Source organism: Bubalus bubalis, chromosome 12 (genome assembly GCF_019923935.1).
Source record: "Bubalus bubalis isolate 160015118507 breed Murrah chromosome 12, NDDB_SH_1, whole genome shotgun sequence".
Classification (NCBI taxonomy): Eukaryota; Metazoa; Chordata; class Mammalia; order Artiodactyla; family Bovidae; genus Bubalus; species Bubalus bubalis.
In genome coordinates this window covers 13,594,317-13,609,325 of record NC_059168.1, presented here as the reverse complement: position 1 = coordinate 13,609,325, position 15,009 = coordinate 13,594,317, and the positions used below count along the sequence as shown (strand labels likewise).

Here is a 15,009-nt window from a genome sequence, read left to right as displayed (position 1 = left end):
TAATTGTCCAGACTGGAGAAGTGTTACTCGAGGGACAGACACGATGAGGATGGCCCTCACTGTACCCTCCACTGCGGGACCATGGTGTTGACCTGGTGAGACACCTGGAACATCTACTCCATCCAAATAAGGTATTAAACTAAAAAGAGGAAGACATCAAAGAGACAGAAGATGCAACGCCAAATGAGAGCCAAAAATAGTTCCAAGGATGACAGCAAAGAAAAGCCAGTCCCAGAAAGATAGTTATCCAGTGGAGCTAAAGAGCAAATGTCCAGATAGGAGAAAGCAGGTCTTCATGACGGATGGCTTCAACAGAAAAAAAGGGAAAAGAAAGAAAGAAAGAATTAGATTGGCTGATGTTGATGGCCTTAGAAAAATATTCTGAGAAGCTTTTGGAAATTGTGGGGTGAGTTAGCAATTAACTACAAAAAAAAAAAAAACCCTAAGTAAACAAAAGGCCAAGGCAATTATTAACTACAGATAAAACAAAAACTAAGAAAGGAAACATAATGGTAGTGCGCTACAGTGCTCAGCTGTGAATAATATCTGTCTAAGCATGTTATGTAAACAGTCACTACTGATCTAAGAACTGTCATCTAACTGCACGGGGAGGAGAGGAAACAGGAAACAGAGGGATGAGCAGGGTGGTGAAAGAAAATTAGATCCTCATCTACCGTAATAGGAAGTCAGTAGATAGCGCCTACAAATTGATACAGTAAAAGATAACAGCATATACCTGTTATTGAGAAACATGGAAAAGAGCAGTTGGCAGTTGTGGCCTCCGGGGAGGGGAAGATGGGGAAAACATGGAACAGAGAGTCATATTTTCTTATAAATAGTTTAGCTCAAGTTGATGTCTGAAACTATGTGCACTGTTAAAACAAAAATTAGTTTTAAAAATGGATTAATTTCTCCTAGCACCTTTGCCTGCCAGTCTCGTGGCTGGCTGCCTCTGTATGCTGTGGTTCCTTTTTTTGACTTCTTTGACCCAAAGCTAAGGCTTAGAAAATAGCTACAATCCCACCTCCCCTACCCTCCAAAACCACCTCTTATTTTTCTGTAGGTGTATGTTTCTTAAAGTGAGCTGTTATCTCAAAGAACAAACTGTCTGGGAGAATAAAAAAGTGGTCACAAGCAAGAAACGTATAACTATAATTTTAAATATTTGCAGACAATACTGAAATGCAAGTTAACACCTTCCTAAACATCAGCCATGTTAACTTATCATGTAGCTGATTTCCTTTTTTTTAAAAGCTATTCCTTGGTTTTATTTTAACTTAACCATGTGAATATGTCACAAAAAATACACATACCGAAGCCAAACAAACTATACAGTCAAACTAAATATCCAGTAGATAAAACATGTAGTCAGAAGGTCAAAGATGAATAGCCATTCAGGGGCTGATGAACTTGTTTGCATAGTTTTTAAAAATCTACTTGGAAGTAATGAAGTTTATTTCCTTTTTGACCTCTCAGGAAATCTTGAATTTCCCTATCCCTTTGCATTTCCTGCTCAGAAGTCTAAATGTGGCCTCCCAGCTCCTGGGGACCTGCTCTGGGGACTTCAAGGGGTCCAGGCTCCTGGTTTTAGCCCATGTCCAGTCCTTTCTAACAGTCTCATCCTTCCTTTGAGAGACAAGGACATACCTCCCTGAGAGCAATGACCTGCTTGCTACCCCATGCTTGGCACAGAATATACTCAAAGATAATTAGCTGAACAAATGAACCGTCTTCCTAACCTCAGAACAACCCCTAAACACTATTGAGCTGGAGGGATCCTAGTTTATCTAGTCCAACTACCTGATTTTGCAGAATCTCTGAGAGGAGCCAACATTTGTTAGGTCACTTGGTGAGTCGGATACTGAAGCAGGTGTGTGTATTAGTTTCTCAGGGCTACTGTAACTAAGTTCCAAGAACCAGGTAACATTAAACAACATGCATTTATTCTCTCATATTTCTAGAGGCTAGAAGTACAATAATGAAAGTGTGGTCGTGACCACATTCCCCCCAAAGGCTTTAGGGAGAATCCTTCCTTACCCCTTCCAGCTTCTGCTGGTAGCCCCAGCAGTTTCTCAGCTTGACTCCAATCTCTGCCTCTGCCTTCACATGGCTATCTTCTCTCTGTGTCTGGGGGTCTTCATGTCCTCATATGGCATTCTCCCCTTTTTATCTTCACATCTTCTTTTTAAAAGGACACCAATCCTATTTGATTAAAGGACCACCCAACTCCAATATGGAGTATAGCTTCATCTGCAATGAACCTATTTCCAAATATTCCAAGGTAGCTAGGGTTACAATTTGAACACCCCTCTGCAGGGTATGTTCAATATATAACAGCACAGAAAACAGATATACTATCCCTGGCCTAGCAGACTTATTGCTAGGTCATAAGGCTGCCCCTCTATCAGGGCTGGACAGCCTGACTCCACCCAGCCCCCTGCCCCATAAAGTCAGCTCATTCAGCTCGCTGATAGGAATATTTTAATATCACCCCTTACAGGTGAGTTTGCATTGTAAAAGAGGCTCTTAAAAATCAAAGATTCTTTTGACAGATAAATTAATGACATCAGTAAAAACAGAGACAGAACTTCAAATTCAGTGAAAGACCATAGAGGAGATATTTGAGAATGTGTCCTTCCTGGAATCCCCATCACACTTCCTGAATTTCCACCCTCCACTCAAAGTTTAGAGGTCAAGGTGGGCCTTCAGGGGATAGAAACACTCATCCGCATCCAACAGGATGGACATTCCTTCTGCTTCCCACGCCTCTGCATCCCCTGTGTCCAGGGTATGAGCTTCGGCTGAGAGGTTAGAGAAGGCAGGTGACCACAACACTCCCAGAAGGCTGGACTTTGTCCAGCCCGGGGGGCCTGCCTGCACCCAATGCCCACCCCCTCCAGTCACCACAATGACCCGACGGGGCCCACAGTGACACAGAAACAGGAGCGCAGGTTCACGGGTTTCCTTCTTGCCGTGGAAGAGCAAGAACGCCGGTTTTACCCTTTCAGGATGACACAATCTTTGGGGCTGGGACATGTTGTCTTCTCTTTTTTTCATTGAGACCACAGGCTCTGAGGACAAGAACAGGCTGTCAGGTCACGCTGGCCCTGTGGTGTTTATTTTAAAAGCCATGAGAATTAATCTGATTCATGTCTTTCATGATTCAGCCTTCCCCGTAATGGTGAAGGAGGAGGTTTGTCCTGAGGCCTCCACTTCCCCCTCCTCCCTCCCCTTCTCCCCTTAGTTGCCAGGAGTTACACGGCCTTTGTGTTGAGTGACATCACCCCCCACCTCCCCACCACCATCCCCCGGGAGGCTTCACACTGTTTGAGAGCAAAGCAGTGAGAGTCCATGGGAGGACAAAGCCTTTTATGTGAGGAAAGCCATTTGGGGGTGCGGGGGAGGACTTCCAGCCAGCCACTAACTCTGAACCACTAACTCTGCCCAGAGCTGATGTGGACAGTGGGCTTTCACGTTAGGAGCCATAACTGCCAACTGCAGGAGATCTGGAAGGGGAGGCCCAGGGGCTGGTAAGCGTGATGGTGAGTCCAGGGCCTCAGGGGACTAGCCATAACGACCATACCCAGGGAAAACATCAGGTTCTTCCTCCAAAACAAACTTCAAAGACAGCAAGCGATAAGACAGAAACACTGGGTAATGACATGTCTGTGCTTCTTTTCATCTAGGCATCTGGAATCTCTTGAAAGCATTAATTACGCCTTCCTCCCTTTGCACGGAGGAGGACCCATGTGGTTGTCACCATGGCAGGACATCTCAGCTCCCTGGGAAAGAGCACTGGACCAGAGCCAGGCAATGGGGTGCCAGCTTCAGCTCTTGCCTATACAGTGGTTCTTGGGCAAATGCCTTAACCGGAGTCTTGGTTTTCTTATGTTAAAAATGGGAGAATAATAATGAAATTGTAGACCCTGTGAAGTACTTGCTGGTGTCACATGAGGGCTACATCTGCTTTATCTCAGGAAGCTAGCATGATACCTCAGGGGGCAGGTACAAAAGGGGGTCCATTTTGTAGATGAGAAAACTAAGTCCTGGAGCAAATGATTGACTGCTGATAAGTAGAGATGCTACTTACAAAGCTATGGTTTTTCCAGTTGTCACATATGGATGTGAGAGTTGGACTATAAAGAAAGCTGAGCGCCGAAGAATTGATGCTTTTGAACTGTGATGTTGGCGAAGGCTCTTGAGAGTCCCTTGGACTGCAAGGAGCTTCAGCCAGTCCATCCTAAAGGAAATCAGTCCTGAATATTCATTGGAAGGACTGATGCTGAAGCTGAAGCTCCAATACTTCGGCCACTTGATGCGAACTGACTCATTGGAAAAGATCCTGATACTGGAAAAGATTGAAGGCAGGAGGAGAAGGGGATGACAGAGGATGAGATGGTTGGATGGCATCACCGAATCAATGGACATGAGTTTGAGTAAACACCGGGAGTTGGTGATGGACAGGGAGGCCTGGCGTGCTGCAGTCCATGGGGTCACGAAGAGTCCGACGTGACTGAGAGACTGAACTGACTGACTGAAGTAGAGATGCTGGTATGTGAATGCAAGTCTTCTGGAAAACCAAGGCTGATAGGCTGATAAGAAAATTTAGCGAGGCACGGTATGTGGATTCTTGGGAAAGTTCCTTGTTACACAGGAGTAAGAGAGAGCTTCTGAGCAGGTTCCAGCCGAGCCACCGTCTTCCTTCCACCCCAGGCTGTGGGCTCTTCTCCCTCTGGTCCAACTTCCCCGGTGCTGGTGCTTGTGCAAGATTTAGTCAGATCTCCAGTGGCTTGATTGTGTGGGAGAAACAGCATAGAATGTCCTAGATTAAAATGTTATTTTGTTCCTTTCAAAACCCCCACATGCTTCTGAATCCTTCAGTCTAGGAAAGCCAAACCAGTCTACCCTTAATCAGTTCTGAGAAAGCACTCCTCAAAGATAAGTGAAAAATAATATTCTGTGTGTTGCTTTCTACCAGTGCCCAGGGCATGAGAAACATTTGAAGGAGGGAAAGAGAAAACTGAGGGTGGGCTGAGCCGTGTCTTTTCTCCTTTTGCTGCTGAAAAGATGATCGATCTTGTAATTAATGGTGGTGCACTTCAGGATTCCACAGCCTCAGTGGCTGTAAATAACCAGCCAGGAGAAAACTCTCCTGGGCCCGTCACACCCACTGCGGTGAGAAAGGCAGCCCCTTCAAGCGCCCGTTGTTTGAGTCTCCCCACCTCAGCCGGGTTCCCGGACACCATGCTGGATGCAGGTGTTACCGGAGGCGGAGGATGGGCAGACCCCTGCTGCATGGCGAGGAAAGACAAGGTGAAGGGTAGGAGGCAGGCATAGGAACGCAGCGTAGTTGGGACCCAGGATGGTGTCCCGGAGTCCAGCTGGTGGGGCTGGCTGTGCTCTGGGGGCCGTGAGGCCTGGGCAGCGCAGGAAGTATCTGAAGCAAGCACGTGAACCTCGCTTCACAAGGAAGTGGATTCGTGTGGGGGAGGGCGCCCCCTGGAGGCCTCGGGGAGGTGCAGCGAGCCCAGGAAGGCCGTTTCTTGCCGAAATCTGAGTGACAGGTCACAACCAAGTCACTGGGGGAAGGTGAGGCGCACGTTATTTTTAACTTTCCTGCAAGAGAAACTGCTGCCCGTTGAATATTCTATGTAGTTAGAATTTAAGATATGAAGCAAGATTTCCTCAAAAATAATTGTCTGTGTGATCGTTTTAAGAATTGAATGCAAACTTAAATAGATAAAATCAAACATTTATCATGAGATTTTACAATCTTTTTCTTAAAAAAAATTTTTTTTGCTGACTTTTTTCTTCATTTAAGGGTTCACTTGGTGATACAGCTACAACAGTGAACACACACGCCCTATGACATGTCCAGCTGTGTTCTAGGAGCTTTCAACAGATCAACTTGCTCAGTGTTTACAACAGCCAATGAGGCAGCACCATTACGCTCCTGTTTACAGGTGACTGCATGAAGTAATCACACAGCTGGTAAATGGTAGAGCTGGGACTCGAATCCAAGCATTCTGGACCAGAACCCCCTCTGGGGCCCTTACCTGCATCTCGTCACTTGACACACCCAACACAGGCCAGCATTTAGGAGCAACATGAATCTGGGCAAGTTGCGTCACCTCTGTGCCTCCATTTCTTCATCTGTAGAATGAGGGAGGGGCAGTAAATTGTGTGATCTCAGTGATCACTTCCTTGCTGTGATATTCTACTGCTCTGAGTTAGTTTAGTAAATATCTGAGCACCTGCATGGCCCACGCATGGGCCAGGCACTTTGCTAGGCCCTGAGCTACAGAGAAAAGGCAGATCAGCCATTTCTCCAAAAAGCTTGTGTTCCTCCATGGGGAAACAGCCACGAAGTCTGGTCTCCCTCACTGGCAGTTGGGGGCTGCGAGAGGAAAGTCTGATGGGAGATGATTGGGAGGCAGAGTCCCTCTTGAACAATGGTGACCATAGAGCCCTTAAGAGCTGGAGACCTCTGGCCAGGCTGCTGAGTGAAGCCCTTCTCATGAGGCCAGTAGCCCCCTATTTAAGCCCTTAGGACCTGATCCAGCCATCTCAGCAGGTGTCACCAACCAGCCAGTCCAGCCCGGTCACTGTGCCTCTTGGCTCCTTTACCCTAGGGCCTCTCTTCCTTTCTACACCCAGCAAGCTCATCCTCTCCCCCATCTCCTCTGTGAGTGTCCCCTCACCTCCCCCGAGGTCCCTGCTTCCTGGGCAGCCCTCTCTGGAGTTGATGCTTTGCCCACTCCCCGCTGATGTTCCTCAAGGCCAGGAGCCTGGGTTGACCTCCTTGGGCCCAATTTCCTCCTTCAGACAATTGCCCTTCCTGCCTTGAGAATGCCTGGAAAACCGAAGTCCTCTCTTAGCGGTTCCTGCTATCCTGTCCCCCCGATGGCGTCAGCTCTGGGCCTCCGTGTCCCCATCAGTCAGGGGCACCCCCCCACTATGCACTGCCTTGCCTCCTGCTCTCAGGACATCAGTGTTAGCTGTTCCTCCAGATCGGTCATGTTAGGGTCCCCTCGTCCACCAGCCTGAGTCAGTCCCTCCCCCCAGGCTCATGCCCAGGCTTGTCATCACCCCGGGTCCAGCCTCAGTCCTTCACGTGCCCACCTCTAGCCATCCAGCTGCTTGTCCACGGGCCTCCACTGGCCCTCCTTCAGTGTCACCAGGGCCATCAGTCGCTGACCCCTCTGCTTTCTTCCCTGTCCACATTCCTCTCACCTTCACTTCCCCGTGTTCCAACTCTGTCCACAGTCCCTCATGTCAACACTCTTTTCATAACAAACCAAACTCCCTTGACCTTCCGTCTTTTCAGTTCCCTACCAGGCAAAGTTTCATCACAGTTCACCCAGCTCTGCTTGTTCTGGGCCCGCAGGCAGCAGCTGAAAGTTGGCAGCAACAGCGCTCTCAGCACAGATTTCAAAGCCTACAAATTAATGTCCATCATGCTGCCACTGCCAGGCAATCCTCCAGGGTTTCTCCAATGAGCACATTTCCCCACTCATCACTCAGTGGTATCAGCATTCTTTGTTCTCTCCTCATCTCTCATGTTCATTTTCTCTCTTCCCTGACTCCCAGCAGATGGCCTTGCCTCCTGATTCAGAGGGAACAGCAAGTTACCAGATAGGAACTCACTCACCTTCTGCAGCAACCCCGCTCACCCACCTCACCTTTCATTCATCCCTCCCTGACCTGGGCTCTAGCTGCAGTTGCTCTTAACTTAATGAATTAACTTTAATTATATATATATATATAAAGGATATATATAAAAGTTTATATATACTTATATATATAAATATATATATATAGGATATATATAAAGTTTATATATATATATATATAAAGGATAGCATACTATAGGCTACCTCTGGGGCTTAATTTTTTCATTTAATAAACAGTGTATGATTTATCTATATTGTTGCATATGTCCGTAGTTCATTTGTTTTAACTGTCCTTAAGTGTTCCCTGCGTGAAAATACCAAAAGAGAATGATAAACTGGGATTCGGGTTGCTGGTACCTCCAATGGCGGAAGCCAAGGGCAATGGAGGGAAGGAGTACATAGTAAGTTATTGTCAGTAGTCCTGTTCTTATCTTAGGTGTTTCTTATAATATTCATTCTAGGCAAGAATACTGGAGTGGGTTGCCTGCCCTCCTCCAGGGGATCTTCCCAACCCAGGTATCAAACCCAGGTCTCCCACATTGCAGGCAGATCCTTCACTACATGAGCCACCAGGGACACTCAATAAATAAATATCTCTGACATGCATCTAAGATGAGACTGTGTCATGAACTAAGATATATGATTAATAATATTGCATAGGGACTTCCTTAGCCGTTCAGTGGTTAAGACTCTGCACTCTCAGTGCAGAGGGCATGGGTTTGGCTCCTGGCTGGAACACTAAGATCCTGCTCATGCCACATAGCCAAGAAAAAAAATTGCATAATTATTGTTACATGATCCTGTTATAAAATATATTCATTATAATCCTTATATATGTTATGTGTTATATGTGATACACATTATATATTATACATTATGTAGGTATGTGTATTATATATTATGTATATGTGTGCATGCATGCTAAGTCATTTCAGTTATGTCCAACTCTTTGAGATCCCATGGACTGTAGCTTGCCAGGCTCCTCTGTCCATGGGATTCTCCAGGCAAGAATACTGGAGTGGGTAGCCATTCCCTTCTCCAGGGGATCGAACCTGCTTCTCTTATGCCGCCTGCATTGGTAGGAGGGTTCTCTACCACTAGCACCACCTGGGAAGCCCATTATGTCTATACATATATATTAATAATATGTATTATATACTATATACTAATAAGTAAAAAGAACATTAGTATATATACTATTATTATCTATTATTTAATAAATGGCTTACTATTTATTTTATATATAATACATAATCTTTGATAAAATATATTATTTATATCCCTTGGGGGAAGGCGTGGCAACCCACTCCAGTATTCTTGCCTGGAGAATCCCATGGACAGAAAGCCACAGTCTATAGCGTTGCAAAGAGCCAGGTACCACTGAAGTGACTTAGCACATATATAATGATAATTAACAAAATTAAGTAAAAACACCAACACTCTTTAACCCTCACAATGCTCCAGCTGCCACTGTTCTTTTCTCTTCACTTTCACAGTCAAAGTTCTTCCCAGCGTTGTCCATCCTCCCCATCTTCATTTCCTTATCTTGAACATTCATCCTCCTCCCATCCCATCCTGGCTTCTGCCCCATTAAATCCCTCCAGAGGTCACCAGTCACCTCCAGGTCGTTCAGTTCACTGGGCAGTCTCAGGTCTCAACTCGCTCAGCTCTGCCACTGCTGAGACGCCCTCTTTCTTGGCCTCCTCCCCTGGTCTCCACGGGCCACACCATTTTGTTCCCCAGACTTCTCAGGCCGTTTTTTTCCTCGGCCTCCTTTACCAGACCGTCTCCTCTGCCATGGCCTGGGGTTTCCTTGAAATCCCATCTAAGGTTCTCTTCTTGTTTTCTTCATCCATTTCTTTGGCCTCATCTGTTCCCTAAGCTGGGTCATTGGTTACTGGTGGCAGCTCCAGCCCGATTTCTCCTTGGAGCTCTAGATTCATCCCCCTGGCTGCTCTGCTTGGATGTCAGCACCTCCAAGCTAAACTGCTGACATTCTCTAGGTCGATCCTCCTCCAGGGCTCCCCATCTCTGGATGGGTTAATGACCCTGCTGGGTCCGTCCCAGTTGCCCCCTCAGATCTGGTAAGTGGCCCTGGAATGGGCTTGTTTCTCAGCCAGGACCATCGGAGACTTCCCCCAAGGTTTTTCTAAATGGAACTAATGGAGAAAATTCCTGACCTCTTGGGTTGTGAAGGGATTCCCCGGTGGCTCAGACAGTAAAGCGTCTGCCCGCAGTGTGGGAGACCTGGGTTCGATCCCTGGATCGGGAAGATCCCCTGGAGAAGGAAATGGCAACCCACTCCAGTACTCTTGCCTAGAAAATTCTACGGATGGAGGAGCCTGGTGGGCTACAGTCCATGGGTCACAATGAGTTGGACACGACTGAGCAAGAAGTCTGTTAAGTCTTGGGCTGTGAAAGACACAGGGGTATGAGATAAAGGGTCCTGGAGAAAACCTGTCTTCAACAAAGAAAATGGTGAGTCCAGTGGAGACAGAGCCTTGGGGAACAAGCAGAAAGCCCAAAGTTGAGTGGCCTGGAGCTATGAGTTGATTCCAGTCCCCCAGGCTCCCAGCTGCCTTTCTGCACTGCCATCCTTGGTTTGTTGAGTGCCTACATATCCACCTAGTGAATCCCCCTTTTGGCTCAAGCTAGTTTGGGTTATGTTCTGGTCACTGGCTGCTAAGGAGAGTACTGAGCACTGTGGCTCTCTCCCGCCCAGCGCAGCCACTGCCCATCAGGCTCCCGCCCAGCCCTTGACTACCCTCCTCTCCACCCTGGTGCACTGTCATGTCTCACCAAGACCCCTGTACCGGCCACCTTTGGTAACCACAGTCACTCTCTCCCACTCCAGTCTGTTTACCACATAACAGCCCAACTGGGATAAGGAGGAGCACGGTGCGGCTTCGCCACCTTCTTAAGTCACAGTGGGGCCGATTTTTGTTATTTAGGGGAAACTCCCTTGCCAGCAGTCCTTACAACTGCATACATGGGTGGCAGGGTGCACCTCTTGCCCTGGGAAGAGAATACAGCACACACACAGTGATCGGCAGGTGTGGCCCACAATGTGCAGAACTCGGGGGAGAGCCAGGGGCTGTTGGCATCAAGACCCAGTGCCCTGTGTCAAAGAAGCTGACACAGACCAGTTCTCCCGGCCTCTCGAAGCGAGGAAAGCACCCTTGGGTGGTGGATTAAAGTGTCTTTGACCTAGGTCTGCTGGCCAAAAATGACTAGCAGGGTGTGTGGATACTAGCAGGAGGGTGTGGCTGGTATCCCAGGGACTGGTGGGGGCTGAGGCTGGATGCTCCACAGGACCCATCTCCCCAGCCTGGGGTGGTGCCTTGGGGAACAAGCAGAAAGGCTCTGTGTGGGATGGTGGGAATTGGGCCAGTGAGGGAGTATCACTGCAGGTGAGGTCAGCTGACAGAGCTCAAGGGACCCATTTTCACAGCCATGTCAAGCTTCAGCAAAAGTCACAGCGGCAGAAGTGGGTTCGTCTCCCCAGTGGTCTTCCTCTGGTGTGAGGGCCAGACTTCAGACCCAACCCCACCTGGATGCTAGAAACTCTAGAGAGAGGCGGCTGGGGATGGCCTCAAGGGGGCAATGCTGGCCTGTCTGCCCAAACGAGTATATGTAGACAGAATCACCAATGGGAAGAAAGTGAGAGACGTGGTCACATCTGTACCCTGAGTTTAGTTATGAATCTTGGGTGACATTTATAGACAATCCAGCGAATTGCAGCCCAGAACTAGAGGCCAGGGAGCAAACGTTGCTGTCAGTGGTGCTAACAAGCCGCCTCGTACAGAGGCTGGGATTAGAGGCCTCTGGTCTCCTCCCAGAAGGAGCCTGGGTGCTGGGAAGATGGTGAAAGGATAAGATAAAGGTGCGTCCCTAAGTGTAACCAGGAAGGAGCCATCTGAAAATGCCACCTGTGGAAAATAAGCTATAATCCTGGGCCGGATCACCCCTGGATGATCTGATAAAGGCTGTGTCCTGACCACATGAAGGGGAGCGCCAGATGGGCAGTGAACCAACCCCCAGGCCAGTGTGGTTACCTGCCTGTATTTATCATGCCTCAGTAGCCACGAATGAAAGAGACAGAAATGAAATGCTCACTATTAAGATTTCAACACTGAGAGGCTTCAGTGTCTTACTGTACTTCAGTATCACCCACAGAAACCCAGGTGGTGTTTAGACCCCAGGGAAAGCAAACGTCCCTTGGTCCCTATGCTGCTGCTGCTAAGTCACTTCAGTCGTGTCCAGCTCTGTGTGACCCCAGAGACAGCAGCCCACCAGGCTCCCCCGTCCCTGGGATTCTCCAGGCAAGAACACTGAGTTGGGTTGCCATTTCCTTCTCCAATGCATGAAAGTGAAAAGTGAAAGTGAAGTTGCTCAGTCATGTTCGACTCTTCGTGACCCCATGGACTGTAGCCTCCTCCATCCATGGGATTTTCCAGGCAAGAGTACTGGAGTGGGGTGCCATTGCCTTCTCTGCCCTTGGTCCCTATAAAACCTGGCGAATCCAACAGCCTCCTTAGAGCAGACCTGGGCAAGTGTCTGCCTTCCCTGTTATAGCAGAACACTTGCCATCAAGCCCGTGGTGAGCTTTTGTTTTGTTAATTAATGGAACCTGTTCAGCCTTCTCAGGAACTTCTCAGAGGGTAGCACTGCTTACTCTTCCCTCCTTAGGATTTCTGCCCTTAAACCCCAACAAGCGGGCCACTGCCCTGTGTCCCGCATTGACACTTTATCTGGCCACGCCCCCCATGGGGGTGGAGTCAGCATGACCAAGGGGACACGCCCTTTAGTGCTACCCCATGCTCTGGAAATCCAGGACTCCGAATTTCCTGCCCCAACAGCCGCTGACCCACTTTTGGTGTCCGCACAGTTTCTTCCCAGAGCTCATCTTCCCGAGGACTTAGAGCGCGGCCAGAAGGCAGGTGTTTGCCCAGAGGGTGTGTACAGAGCCTGGGCGTGAGGTCTAGGTGTCCCTACGTGTGCACACAATGCCACTCGTGGCATGAGCAGGACCCCACATTGAGAAGAAAAGGCTCAGACTAGTGGTTAGAGACGGAATCAGTCCCCCCTCTCCGCCCCCCGCCAGTGTCATGTTTGTGTGTGTCCCACTGGGGACTCCAGTGAGTCTAAGAATTCTAAATTTGAACTTGGCCTTCCATCCTATTATGAATGTATATTTATAAAAGTAGGAATTTAGAATCCATTTAACTTAAAATGTTTAGCTATATAGGATGTGAGCTTCCAATATACTCTGGCCTTGTACCCCCAAAGGTCCAGAGCAGTTATGGTGGTCAGGGAGGCCCCTTGTTGGCTCTGCAGAGATTGTAGGAGGCAAAGACCACTTCTAGAGGGGAGGGGCTTCTGCTTCATTCTCTGAATTTAGGATCTTCTGAATGGATAAAACAATGGAAACTGAGAACATCAAGTTTATTTAGCATGATCCCAGGGGTATGTGAGTATGATGTGTGTGTGTGTGTGTGTGTGTGTGTTTGTGGTTGCTTTATGTGTGAAGGGTCATGTGGGGTTGAGTGTATTTCTGTGTGGGTTTGTAAGTGTGTCTCCATGCATTCGTTTTAAGAATAGTAGAAACTGCCCTTTAGAAGTCTGAGGTACTGAAAATTTTATGGTGTCCCTCACTGTATGATTCAAAATCACAAATCACCCCAAATTAGTCCCCCCAAATTTTTTCACTTTACAGATGAAGAAACTGTAGCTTAGAGATGATGAGTGACTTGCCCAAGGGCACAGAGCTCATGAGGCCAGGGCCAGGATTCAGTCCAAGCAGTGTGGATCCAGAGCTCTGGGATCCTGCTCACTACTGTGTGTGGCCTCCTGGGCAGGAGAACAGGTTCTGATGAGTTAGACCAACGTGCAGGCTGCCCAAAGGTGTGGACTCTGGAACCCAGGCAGTGAGTACTAGATATTAGGTAAGTGTTAAGGCTATGGTTTTTCCTGTGGTCATGTATGGATGTGAGAGTTGGACTGTGAAGAAAGCTGAGTGCCGAAGAATTGATGCTTTTGAACTGTGGTGTTGGAGAAGACTCTTGAGAGTCCCTTGGACTGCAAGGAGATCCAACCAGTCCATTCTGAAGGAGATCAGCCCTGGGATTTCTTTGGAAGGAATAATGCTAAAGCTGAAACTCCAGTACTTTGGCCACCTCATGCGAAAAGTTGACTCATTGGAAAGGACTCTGATGCTGGGAGGGATTGGGGGCAGGAGGAGAAGGGGACGACAGAGGATGAGACGGCTGGATGGCATCACCGACTCGATGGACGTGAGTCTGAGTGAACTCCGGGAGCTGGTGATGGACAGGGAGGCCTGGCCGTGCTGCGGTTCATGAGGTCGCAAAGAGTCGGACACGACTGAGCAACTGAACTGAACTGAAGTGTTAAGGGCTGCTCAGAAATCATTATCTTAGGTCTTTGGTGAGTAAGGAGGCTCACTGCTCATCACTGATCCCATTGCTGTTGACTAAAGGGTACTAAAGCCCATGACAGCACTGCTGGAGGCTGCCCAGCAAAACATGGAACAGTGCTGCTTGGAGCCGTTTCTTCATGGAAGCCGAGAAAGGAAATGTCGCCAACTAGTGGACATCTTTGGTAGTGGAAGTAGGCGACCCAGCAGACTGGTATGGGGCAGGAGGAAAGGCAAGGAAGCCTTTTCCTTGATCATTTAAATGATCATTTTCAAGTGTCTTAAAAATTCCTGTTTCACATATTTTATTCATTTATTTTGGGTTTTTTTTTTTAGGAAAGATAATTGTCTCTGTTACTCCATCTTAGCTGGATTCCTAATGATTCACTTTCTATTGTTATTTTTCTATTCAATAATTTGGAAGCTTATATGGCCTTTTAATGAAAACTATTTCTAAACTTTTATAAATCATCTCTAAGTTCATAACCTTATATGTAATTGAACTAGTTATTTCCATAACGGTCTTATGGAAAAATGAAATAACCTATTAGATCCCTTTCATCACTAATGATTAATTTAGCATATTGGACTTCTCTGCTGTTCTAAGTGTGTGTTTGTGTGTGTGTGTGTATTCCAATAACTACTTTTTAAACAATTGCTTCCAGTTATTAGACTTAGGTATAAACTTATTTAATTGCTCACGACCATTTTTTAATCCCATGTCCTTCCATTCTTGAATTATTTACTTGTACTGATTTCCCAGTCAGTACTGGACACATGGTTGGTTAATTTTTTCTAATGCTGGACTGGGGATCCTTGCCTGTCTGAACACTATGCCCTCCTCATTCATCGATGATATTCAACCTTTGTTGACTGCCCATGCCTCGTTTTAGAATATGCCAT

At 47.5% G+C, this 15,009-nt stretch overlaps 1 long non-coding RNA gene across 2 annotated transcripts; it reads right to left on the bottom strand.

Moving 5' to 3' along the window:
• Positions 1 to 1,412: 1,412 nt before the first annotated feature.
• LOC112578193 lies at positions 1,413 to 7,682 on the bottom strand. 2 transcript variants are annotated; one of them, XR_006543227.2, is made up of 3 exons: positions 7,123 to 7,682; positions 6,057 to 6,153; positions 1,413 to 3,071 (listed from the first exon to the last, which is right to left on the bottom strand). It is a non-coding gene; the product is annotated as an uncharacterized LOC112578193 (long non-coding RNA). The 2 variants fall into 2 exon arrangements; XR_003102532.3 differs by lacking the exon at positions 1,413 to 3,071 and adding an exon at positions 4,437 to 4,789.
• Between the last annotated feature and the right edge of the window lie 7,327 nt (positions 7,683 to 15,009).